Source organism: Suricata suricatta, chromosome 10 (assembly GCF_006229205.1).
Source record: "Suricata suricatta isolate VVHF042 chromosome 10, meerkat_22Aug2017_6uvM2_HiC, whole genome shotgun sequence".
In the NCBI taxonomy this organism is placed as follows: Eukaryota; Metazoa; Chordata; class Mammalia; order Carnivora; family Herpestidae; genus Suricata; species Suricata suricatta.
Genome location: NC_043709.1, coordinates 136,647,681 through 136,658,153, shown reverse-complemented (window position 1 = coordinate 136,658,153; position 10,473 = coordinate 136,647,681).

The window sequence follows — 10,473 nt, the reverse complement described above, 5'->3', positions numbered from 1 at the left end:
CAGACCAGTGACGGCCAACCAGAGTCTGAAGGAGACGTTCATGATTTTGAACACTTATGGGAACTGTCTATTTGCATCTGTGAGATCACACAAGCTAATGAACAGTGACATTTCTCCTTTTCTCTAGAATTGTTGCCAGCGTGTTGTGTGAGCACTGGCTCTATTTCCCGGTGGCCACAAGTTCGGAAGGCGGTCCTGTGTCTGAGATGAAGACGCTAAATGATGACCAGAGTGCCGGGGCTCGGGGAACAGCAGAGCCGAGAGACGGCCGGGACCCGGGCAGAGCCGGGCCTGGGTGGCTCGTCTTCTCGGGGGAGCGCTGGAGCCAAGAACCAGGCAGGGCAGGACACGGCACCTCCGGGCAGGGCCGCAGGGCCTCAGGACACACACCGCAGACACAGGGGTTATTGGAGCGGGAGGCACTTGAAAGCAGGTGCAGGGAGAGGCTTTCTCTGAACCCCCCTCATGAGCCTGAACACAGATCTTCCATCTTCCAGAAGGAGCTCTGTGTGCTCGGTCCCCTCCCCGAGCCCCACCAGCCAGGAAGATGGGCTCTTGTCACAGGAGAGGACCTGAGAAGTCAGGCCCACACCCAGAGCGACTGTCACAAACTGTACCCCTTCCACCTGTTCCTCTGAGGACCCAGCCGTCCCCCCAACCCGTTCTCGCTCCCCCAAGAGGACGCCCAGGAGCCGGGTCTAAGCCGCCTCGTGGAGGGACCACCTTCCCCGGCGTCTCCCATGTGCACACGAGAGAACAGATTAATAAGCTCCTTCCTCTCTCGTCAATCCCGTTCACTATGGGGTGTCAGCCAAGAGCTCAGGAGGGGAGCGGGGTACTGCTTTTTCTCCTTCAGACCTTCTGTCCAAGAAGGGACCTCTTGTCCCAGAGCAGGCTCTCCTGCCTCGGGCCCCACGCACGGCCTCAAGCCTGTGACTCGGGAGGTTAGTCAGACTCGTCCTTCACGCGCCAATGACAAAACATCCCGCACACAGTTCCTGGGGGTCCTCCAGCCACGGGTGACAGCTGAGAGCCTGCGTCCCTCTGCGGTTGGGGGAGAAGCCCCAACCACGGGGACCCACCGAGGCCGTGGCCATGCTGCCCCCCACCCCCCGCGCGGTGTTCCACTCACACCTGTGCACTTCCCTCCCAACCGCCAGGGCCACCGTCCCTGCCAGAGTCACATCAGGACAAAGGGCTGCTCGTTCAACCAACTAGCCTGTCAGCCTGAGACACACAGAACTCAAGGCGGATTTCTGCTCTGGACCAAACGCCCTCCCCTCCCCGGCTCCACCCACCCGCACCCTCTCTGCCGCCGAGCCTGAGCTGGGAGGCCCAGACGATGCAGTCGCAGGGGCCCTCTGACCCAAGTGCGCCCCCAACACTCACCAGGCAGGGGCACGGGGCTCCCCTGAGGGCCCGGTGGGGAGGAGGACACACACACGAAGGAGCGAAGCCCGGCAGAAAGGCCACAAGCCTGCGCGGGAATTCAGGACAGAGGGCTGAGAAGCGTTCAGTGGCGGGCACCGGGCACAAACCGAAACAAAAACCCGGTGACATATGAGTCCTACGAACACTCATCTTTAAAGGACACCTTGCTGTTAATTAAGAGTCAACACGATTCAAGTTCTTGACCTGCCAGACAGATCGGCTTGCAAGCTTCTCAGACGTCCTCGACTCGCTGGCAATGAACCTGAATCGCTCTCAGGGAAGAGGTCCAGTTGTCTTCTTTGATGCACCGCTGGCTCGCAGCCTGATTTCTAAGCAAACTTACCCCTCTGCTGTGACTCAATAATTAACAGACTTGAAAACCCACTACCGAAAAGATCAGCTAATTTCAGAAAGTATTAATTGCCACATGGTACTTTAAGCAACGAATCGCTTTCTGGTACTTTTTCACAGGGGTGTTTTCTCTCTCTTGGAGGCGAAGAAGCCTCAGGAAGCAGGAGTGATGATCAGCGTCTGGCCAGGGCATTCCAGACCGCCTGAAGGAGAGGTTCCCACACATGTCACGTGCGTGTACATGCCTGGTCGTGCTTGTACCGCATGCTCCTGTGTGCGACTCAGGGGGGCACTGGTGGGTCTGTACCTGGCAGGGGTCTCATTTCAAAGCCCCAGTAAGAAAGCCCCCAAACTTGACCACGTGGCAGAGTATCTGGGAAGGCCTATTTTGTATTTTTCTTCTTTGGCGCCCCCTGGAGTCCACACCTGGAGCAACCGCACACGTGGCCCAGCCCCCGAGGTAGGTGGCCCGGGAGCTCGGTCCCTGCGGTCTCCCTGCGGTCTCCCTGCGCTCACACTGGACTCCCCGCGGGGGAACCTCTCAAACAAGTGACGGCACCGCTCCCTCCTGGTGCCTGTGCAGCTTGTCCACGGGGAAGGGAAGACTCCAGACGCCACGACTGCCTGTCCCGGGTTCCGCCCACGGGGAGACAAAGATCTTCTGGAGCTAACCAACACCCGCCCTCCTGCGAGACCACGATTTGTTCTCCTCAACCATCTCCGCACCACGACGAGCACAGGAGCCACGGCCCGGGAGACCCTGCACGCCGCACAGGAGTCACGGGCCCGGCACCGGCTCTGCGCACGCTTCCCGCCGCCGTCCGCTTGGCCGTGTGCCCTCCCCGCGGACAGAGAAGGCAGGTCCCCAGGGTCACTGCGATTCCAAAGGAAGGTGAGAGCAGGGCGCAGAAAGACGCTTCTTTACAAAACTGCAGGGGTTTTACTGCACGAAATCTGCTGTATCTTTCATTGTTCAAGCCACTTTTGGTTCTCCCAAGGTTCCAAAAATGATCCTCGCCGTGAGGGTCCCGGGCACAAAAGGAGGGGCATCAGGCTACTTTCTAATGTTTAGAACACTGTAAAGAGGGATCCACACTAAAGAGTTTTCTTCCAGCAACACCAAACAAGGTAAATGTGCCTGCTGAGAAAACTGAGCTCCGAGCCAACACAACAAATGTGCTCTTGACAAAGTCGCACATGGATGCTGTTGTCTAGAAGTCATTGCTTTATGAAGACCAGGGGCTCACTATTTAAAGAAATCACTTTGCTATAAAGAAATTATGCGATTTATCACTTTCTCTAATTTCAGTTTCTAGTATCTGACACGTGAAGAGACTCCTGATAAATTATAGAATCTCTACCAACCAAACAAAATTCCTTTTTTTAGCAGACAGCCCACGCTTTTCGCCCCACACGCACGTGCGTGCGCATGTGAGTACACACGTGTACTTGTGGCCGTAATTTTAAGCTGACCTTCCCAGAGAATTTCTAAATTAGGATGTCTCCCCTTTTAAAAATTGTTCGAATGTTAAATGTTCCAATATTACACATTTCTAACAGGGTTTGTATGAAGTTTTGCAGATTTCTTCCTAGCTGAAAACCAATGTATTCCAAACCATTTTCTCTTGCTTCAAGCAACTTTTCATGTTTTCATCAAAAAACACTCTACTGCAGAATATTCCAGAAACTAAAGTAGTTTTGAACAGTGACTACAACTACGACAGGCCGGAAGCATTCTAACAACACAACTGGAGGTACCACAGAAGGACAAGACCAATTAGCAAAAGAAAAAGAAAAACTTGCCTGCTTTTAGAAAACCAAAAACTTTTTCTAATGTTTTTTCATGGGGGGAGGTCAGAGAGCAATAGGGAGACACAGAATCTGAGGCCGCTCCAGGCTCTGCACTGTCAGCCCAGAGCCCGGTGAGAGGCTCGGACGCACGAGCCGGGAGATCGTGACCGGAGATGGAGTCGGACGCCTGACCAGCTGGGCCACCCAGGCGCCCGCTGAACTTGCCTGCGTTAAAAGGCGCAAAGGCCGCTGACCTGCAGGGTACCTACGGACAGGGCTCTCGCCTGCGCGGACCCTCCGACCACCACACACGACGGCCTCCACGCCCAGTGCGTCCACCTTCAGGAAGTCCCAGGCTCAGGTGTCCACCGACGGCACTGAAATGAGGCAAACGCCTTCCCGTAACTCGGGGCGCACGTCCCCGGGGCTCGCGGCCAGGCCAACCCCTTCCTGCGGGCCGGCTCGGCCAGGCTCAGGGCTGCAAGGTCGGGCTCGGGCTTTCTTCCTTTCTCCCCACTGCAGGGGCGCACGTACGCAAATGTTCTTAAGGCTGCGAGCGTTCCCCGTTTTTATATTTGTTCCTTAATGAGAATGGAATGTTTTCAAATATCCTTCATCGTAAAACATCTCCTACCAATAGGAGCTGTGTTCTACCCCCTGTAAACAAAGTTCATTAACAGAATTTACCAAAGTGCGTCAGACCGATCTCCAGGAGAAAACGAGGATCCACACAGGATACGACAGACTTTCTCAAAAGTACTTCCAGTCAGGGACCAGCAACCCGAGCGCGGGGGCCAGATCCGGTCAATAGCCTGCTCTGAACAGTCCACGAGCTGAAAAGTGGTGGGACGAACCAGCAGAATGACATTTTGTGACATATTAAAGCTTTACAAAATTTGCACCTAAGTGTCCGTAGCTGCAGTCACCCTGGGACACAGGCGCCCTGTGTGTCCCTCTGCTGTGCGGTGACGGAAGCGGTGTGCGCCTCACGACGAAGCACAGGGCCGCGGCTCTATGGCGAGGAAATCCTGCGTGGGGTGTCTTACTCCATCAGTCAAAACAAAACAAAAAGAGAGAAGAGGATTTCAAATGCACCGTCTCAGGGGTGCCTGGTGGGCTTAGAGGCGTGTGACTCGATCTTGGGGTCGTGAGTTCCAGCCCCATGTTGGGTGTAGAGATTAAATAAAACTTAATTTTTAAAAATGCACAAATATGCCCTTTCAGCCGAGAAGGGGGTGAGATACTTAGGCATGGAGACGAAGAACAAAGCACTGTGTTCACAAGGCCAAGGTGACCGGAGTCTAACGCTGCTCCACAAGAGCTTCACCGAGAACCAAGGTAGAACTGCAGCCCACATCTCGGAGGCAGGGAAAGGCGGCCGGCGGTGGCGGGTAGGTTGTGTCTGATCGCAGCGGCTCGGGACGTGTGTCCAGGGGAAAACACACTTTGTAACGAGCAGCAGCCTTCCCGCAACGGCAGCTGTCTGAGGCTAGAGAACACCGAGCCTCGGCAACAATTAACGAACAAGGCAAATTGTTCCAAGTTTTCCTTGGCTCTTAACGAACCAATACTTCCAACACTGCTCAGTGTTTATTCAAGGCATCGCAGTGGAGTCTGAAATCCCTCCAGAACCCTCCCCTAGGAACACTCGGGACGGAGCAACGACAGTCCAGTTGGACAGCACGGTCCAGGCTGAGGAAACACTCGCTGGGAACGAGCTGAAGACGGATGTGCCGAGAGGGTTCTCGGTGGTCGGCGAGGTGCGCGCAGCAGAAAGACCTCGGGGGACCAGCGCGCAGTGTCTGAGGCGCAGGGCGCTCGCTGTGTGGTCTCCCCGGTTCTGTGGGAAGGAGTTTAGTCTCTCCTGTCCGGCTCTCGAGCCATTCCTTGGTGTCCCGGGCCGGTCAGCCAGTCTCCTGGGGGGCGACTCTCTGGGCTCTGCCTGGGTCCCCTCCCGGTATGGAGGCCCAGCGACCTCATCAAGGCAGGAAGAGGCGCCCACGGGGCTCACCTGCTAGCTTCCCATCTGTCAGGTCAAGTCCTTGGGAAACTGTCTGGTTGTCCACATCCTCTGTTGTGCTTTGGGGCAGAAAGGGGACGCTGCGGGGGGTAACTCCGTGACCCGCACCCGCTCCAAGCCAGGTGCCGTGTCAAAGCTCTGCGCTGTCATCCTTTGCGAGGACAAGCAAACCTCATTTCATCGAGCTTTCCGGAGTTTTTCTTCCTCCTTTTTCTTCTTTTTTTTAATTGAAGGTTTGTGGCAACTCTGCATCAAGCAAGTCTATCAGCACCAGTTTTCCAACAATATTTGCTCACTTCAGGTCTCTACATCACATTTTGGTAATCCTCATAGTATTTTAAACCTTTCATTCTTGTTATATTTGTTACAGTGACCCCTGAACAGTGATTAGGACTTGCTGAAAGCTCAGATAATTAGCATTTTTTAGCAACCAAATATTTTTTAAGTTAGGTATTTACATTTTTTAGATATAATGCTTTACTGCACCCTTAATTGACTCCATACAGACAGAGTAAACATAATATGTGCACTCGGAAACTGAAAAGTTCATTTCATTCGCTTTGTTGAAACATTTGCTTTGTTTCAGTGAGTCCAGACCCAAACCCACAAGGTCTCTAAGGCACGCTGAACCTTTGAGTTCCAATTTTAAAAGAAGGCGTTTTCCACAGCCTACTATCCTAACTACATCTAGAATTCACTTGTGCAAATACCAGTAACAGTATTAGCCTGTTACGGTTTTGAGAGGATTAGATGAATCAATGGCCTCCTTACAAAGCACTCAGAACCGGGCTGACACACGGCAGACATTACGTTAGAAGCTGCTATTTCGGAGGCGACTTTCACTAAAACCACCTCTTTGCTTTTGACCTTTCAAAAATAATACAGACAGAAACAAGAAAACAAGAACTATTTTTTTCAACCTGACTTGTCGGAAAACTCAAGGAACCAGACAACAGAAGTCCTTCTCTCTCTCTCTCTCTCTCTCTGTTTTTGACCTTCTTCCTTTATCATATACAAGCAAAACTGCACCACAACTAAGCGAGTCCAGCCTTCTACGACAAAGCCTGGCGGTGCCACCCAAATTCTTCTCAAAGGTGAAGAGAAGACCATCTTCAGGCATGTAGGAAGGACAACACAGTGCCTGCGAAAATGGCTTTGTTTATTTCTGAAACCCTAAAAAAGACTAAATAATAACCCACTTGTGAAATCAGAGCTCAAGGTCAGAGTTAGGAAGAAAAAGCCTATTTTCAACAAGTCTCAGATCCAAATGGGAGCAGGAAGGTAAACTTGTGCTGAGGGAGAAAAGTACGCTCCTCTGATGGAGAGAACGGCTGTGGGCCTCCCAGAACGGTTTGCAGGCATCCGCGAGGGGCAGGGACCCGCACCACTGGACACCAAGGCCCGCCCGTATTTTCTAGGGCCTGACACAGTGCAGGCGTCGGCAGCAACCCAGACTCAGGAGCGACACTGGCCTCGTGGAAAGGGAAGGGGACCCCAAGGGAAGCTCCCCACCTCAGGGTGAGTGCTTCCTGCCCAAGGAGCCCAAGCAGCCAAGGAACAAAGTCACCAATGGCCCTACCGCTCCCAGGGCCAAGAACAAACTTGAGTAAACTGCAACCGAAGGTTTTCAAATATGGTCCCTGGAAGAAATCCAATGAGCTCAGGTGAGTATTTCATGGGTTTTTGAAAGCAAACAACAAAGACCACTACGTAAGAGACCAATGTGGCCAGCACAGCCTAAGACGTGTGCTCTCTGGGTCCTCACAGAAAGTTCGCTGGCCCGGCTCCAGCCACCATGTTTCTACCAAACAGAGTCACTGAATCTCTAACACCAATGCACTGGGGACCCGGGGCTGGAGGAGACACTTCCGGACACACTAAATTAGGCCGTAGGGTCCTTAGTCCTTAGCGCAAACTTAATTTGTGTAAAAGCTACAAGAAGGCAGGTGAGTCAGCCAAGAAGCATACATTTCGAGACCCGTGAGAGCACACGATGGTAGAGCAGTGGGCAGGTGCCCCCTGCGGCACTCACCGGCCCGAAGCGCCGCCCCATGGTGCCAAGCGGCGGGACAACGCAGCCGAGGCTGGGGCTCAGGGTGGCCTGGGCATCACTGTAACGGGGTGAACACACCTGCACGGCGCCATCACAGCGAAGGCACGGTGGACACGCAGGAGCCTGTGGCCAGTGTGACCCCCTCACGCCCCAGCTCTGTGAGCCGACAAGTGGCAGCACTCAGAAGCCCCCCCCCCGTTTCCGGCCCCAGACCTTCCCTGCGTCTCCTCTGCCTGGACCTACGTCACGGACCTGAGTCGCTCACTCGCACTATTTCCACAACCTCTTTGTGGCTGTGGACCGTGCACACCACAGACGAGTGACCTTGGTGCCATCTGAGGCAGTCCCTTCCACGAGCAAAGACCCAGCCGTGCACCGGGGAGTCCACTCGCTTCCCCTGCCCCCGTGGCTCTGCCATCTGCCCAGTGGCCTCCTGCACCAGCGAGTGCCCGAGAGGGAACAGCTCCTGCTCCCGAGGGGCACCGGTGCACCGCATCCACCCTGCAGACCCGGAGACGACCCTGAGGCTCGCGGAGGGCACCGTCTGGAATGACACACGGGTGAGCCCAGCAGAGGCCCGTCTGACTCCGGGCCAGGGGGGGACCTCTGCCTGAGCGCCCCCACCGGTCTCCATATCACTGCTACCCACGTGAGCCCCTCCCCCAGCCGGCTGGATCCCAGGATTTCCCAAAACACCGCCTGCGGCTCCTGTTCCTGTCACAGGCCACATGCCCACACGTCCCCATCTCTCCATGAGGACCCGGCCCCTCCCCAGGCAGGGGCAGCCCCTCCCCTGTACTCAGGAGTCCACGGCCTTCCCGTCGTCACAGGGGTGGTTACATATTTCTGTGACGCACCATCGAACCGGACAGAGTCAGAGACACTGGTCTCCACAGATTCCTACCCCACCCAGAACACCTCCCTGCACGAGCTAAACAACCAATTAATTTTTGAGTTAGCATCAGCAAACTATTTCCTTTCAAAGAAAGAAAAGATCACAAGGGACTTTAGTAACAACAAAAAGTTCCATTAGTCATTTAAAATTATGTTTACTGCTTTGTAATGAAAACATACTATTCCTTATTTGGCTTTATTTGATAAGAGGCTATTTATTCAGGAGAAGTCATTTATCAAGATCCCTGCTGCGTGACAAAGGCATCACACATCAGCTCAGCACTGCCACAACGCACCGGCCTGAGCCCAACAAAACCTACAGACGACTTTCTCCAGCAAGAACTCAAGAATCGGAACTGGCCAACTGGTGTGCAGGTGACACAGGACGTCATTAAGCCCGGATAGTCCCGCCCAGAGGCCTGACTCCTCAAGCTGGCCCCGAGGGCGACTTCCCAGAACCAGGGACTTCTCCCGCCTCCCTCCGCCTGTCCCCAGCCTCCCTCCTCTTCCAGGTCTCACTCGTCCGGGGGTCCATTTCTCGGTCCAACCTAGGCAACGTACTGGCAGGATCCACCAGGTTCACGGGGAAACGTTTTTCCTCCTGTTTGTTCTCATAGCAACAATCACTCTTCACCTTCACCCACACATGCGTGTCCGAGCCCACCTGGATGGCTGCCGTGTGGCCCACTTCTGCCCTAGGATTTCCGCGCGTGTGTGCACAGGTCCACCTGCTACAGCGGGCGTCAGGAGGCACAGGGCACACGAGGGACACATCAGCTGCACCCAAGACACCGGCAGCAATTCCCGCAAAACGTCCGTCAAGTTGACACTGACTTCAGAGAGTACGTCCTTCTGCCACTTACCCTGCACACTGCGCGCCGCGGCGGGGTGGCGTGAACGCGGGCGCAGCGCCGCGCGCCCGCACACTCGTGGAGGATCGGCTCTTTGGTGGAGTGGACTTCCGATCACCAAGGACAAAACTGCCCGGGGCCCCGAGACAGAGCAGCCAAGGAGCACCCCTTCCAGTGTGACCTCCACAACTACGATAGGCGCGTGCACGTTTTCTTCCCTAAAGCTCCGAAAGCCCAGGAGGCAAGGTTTAAGCGAGCGAGCCCAGGTCAGGAGGCTGCTCCCGCCGGCCCCACGGGTGAACGCCCGCAAGGCCACCACCCTCTGTGACCAGTGCACCAGGAGTCCCCTCTGTCCACTGTTCAACTAAATAGCAGCCAGTCAAGTTAGACCAATTAAGCAGCCCCGCAGAACAGGAATCCTACCCACCCCGGATGTTCTACCAACGACAGGCATTACGCCCACATACCGAGTGAGGTAGAAAGATAAAAATACTTGCCGAAAACAATACCGTCACCCATAAAAGGAGCCACTGTCATTCTACCAGACAGATGCTTTAAAGCACGTAAATTTTAATAGATGTGAACTCCTTGGGTTTTTTGGCTTCTGTTATCCAATGCAGTGTACCATTTCAAAAGTCAAAGTCATAAAACTCACATCGAAGAAAATGGAAAATAATCCCAGTTATTCGTAATCAAATAAGAATCCTGCTCAGGAGGGTCCAATTGGTCAGACTGTCAGCAACAACAATGAGGAAATTTTCAGTATTAAAGACGAAACATTGTTGGGGTGCCTGGGTGGCTCAGTCGGTTAATAACACGTCTGACTCTGGCTCAGGTCACGATCTCACAGCTCGTAAGTTCAAGCCCTGCGCAGGGCTCTGTGCTGACAGCTCCGAGCCTGGAGACTGCTTCGGATTCTGTGTCTCCCTCTCTCTCGGCCCCTCTCCCACCTGTATTCTGTCTCTCTTTCCCAAAAGTAAACAAACATTAAAACATATTTTTTAAAAAAGACTAAACGTTGTTAAATTTAAATGACTCTAAAATGATACAGAACCTGACGAATGGATCAAGAAGATGTGGTA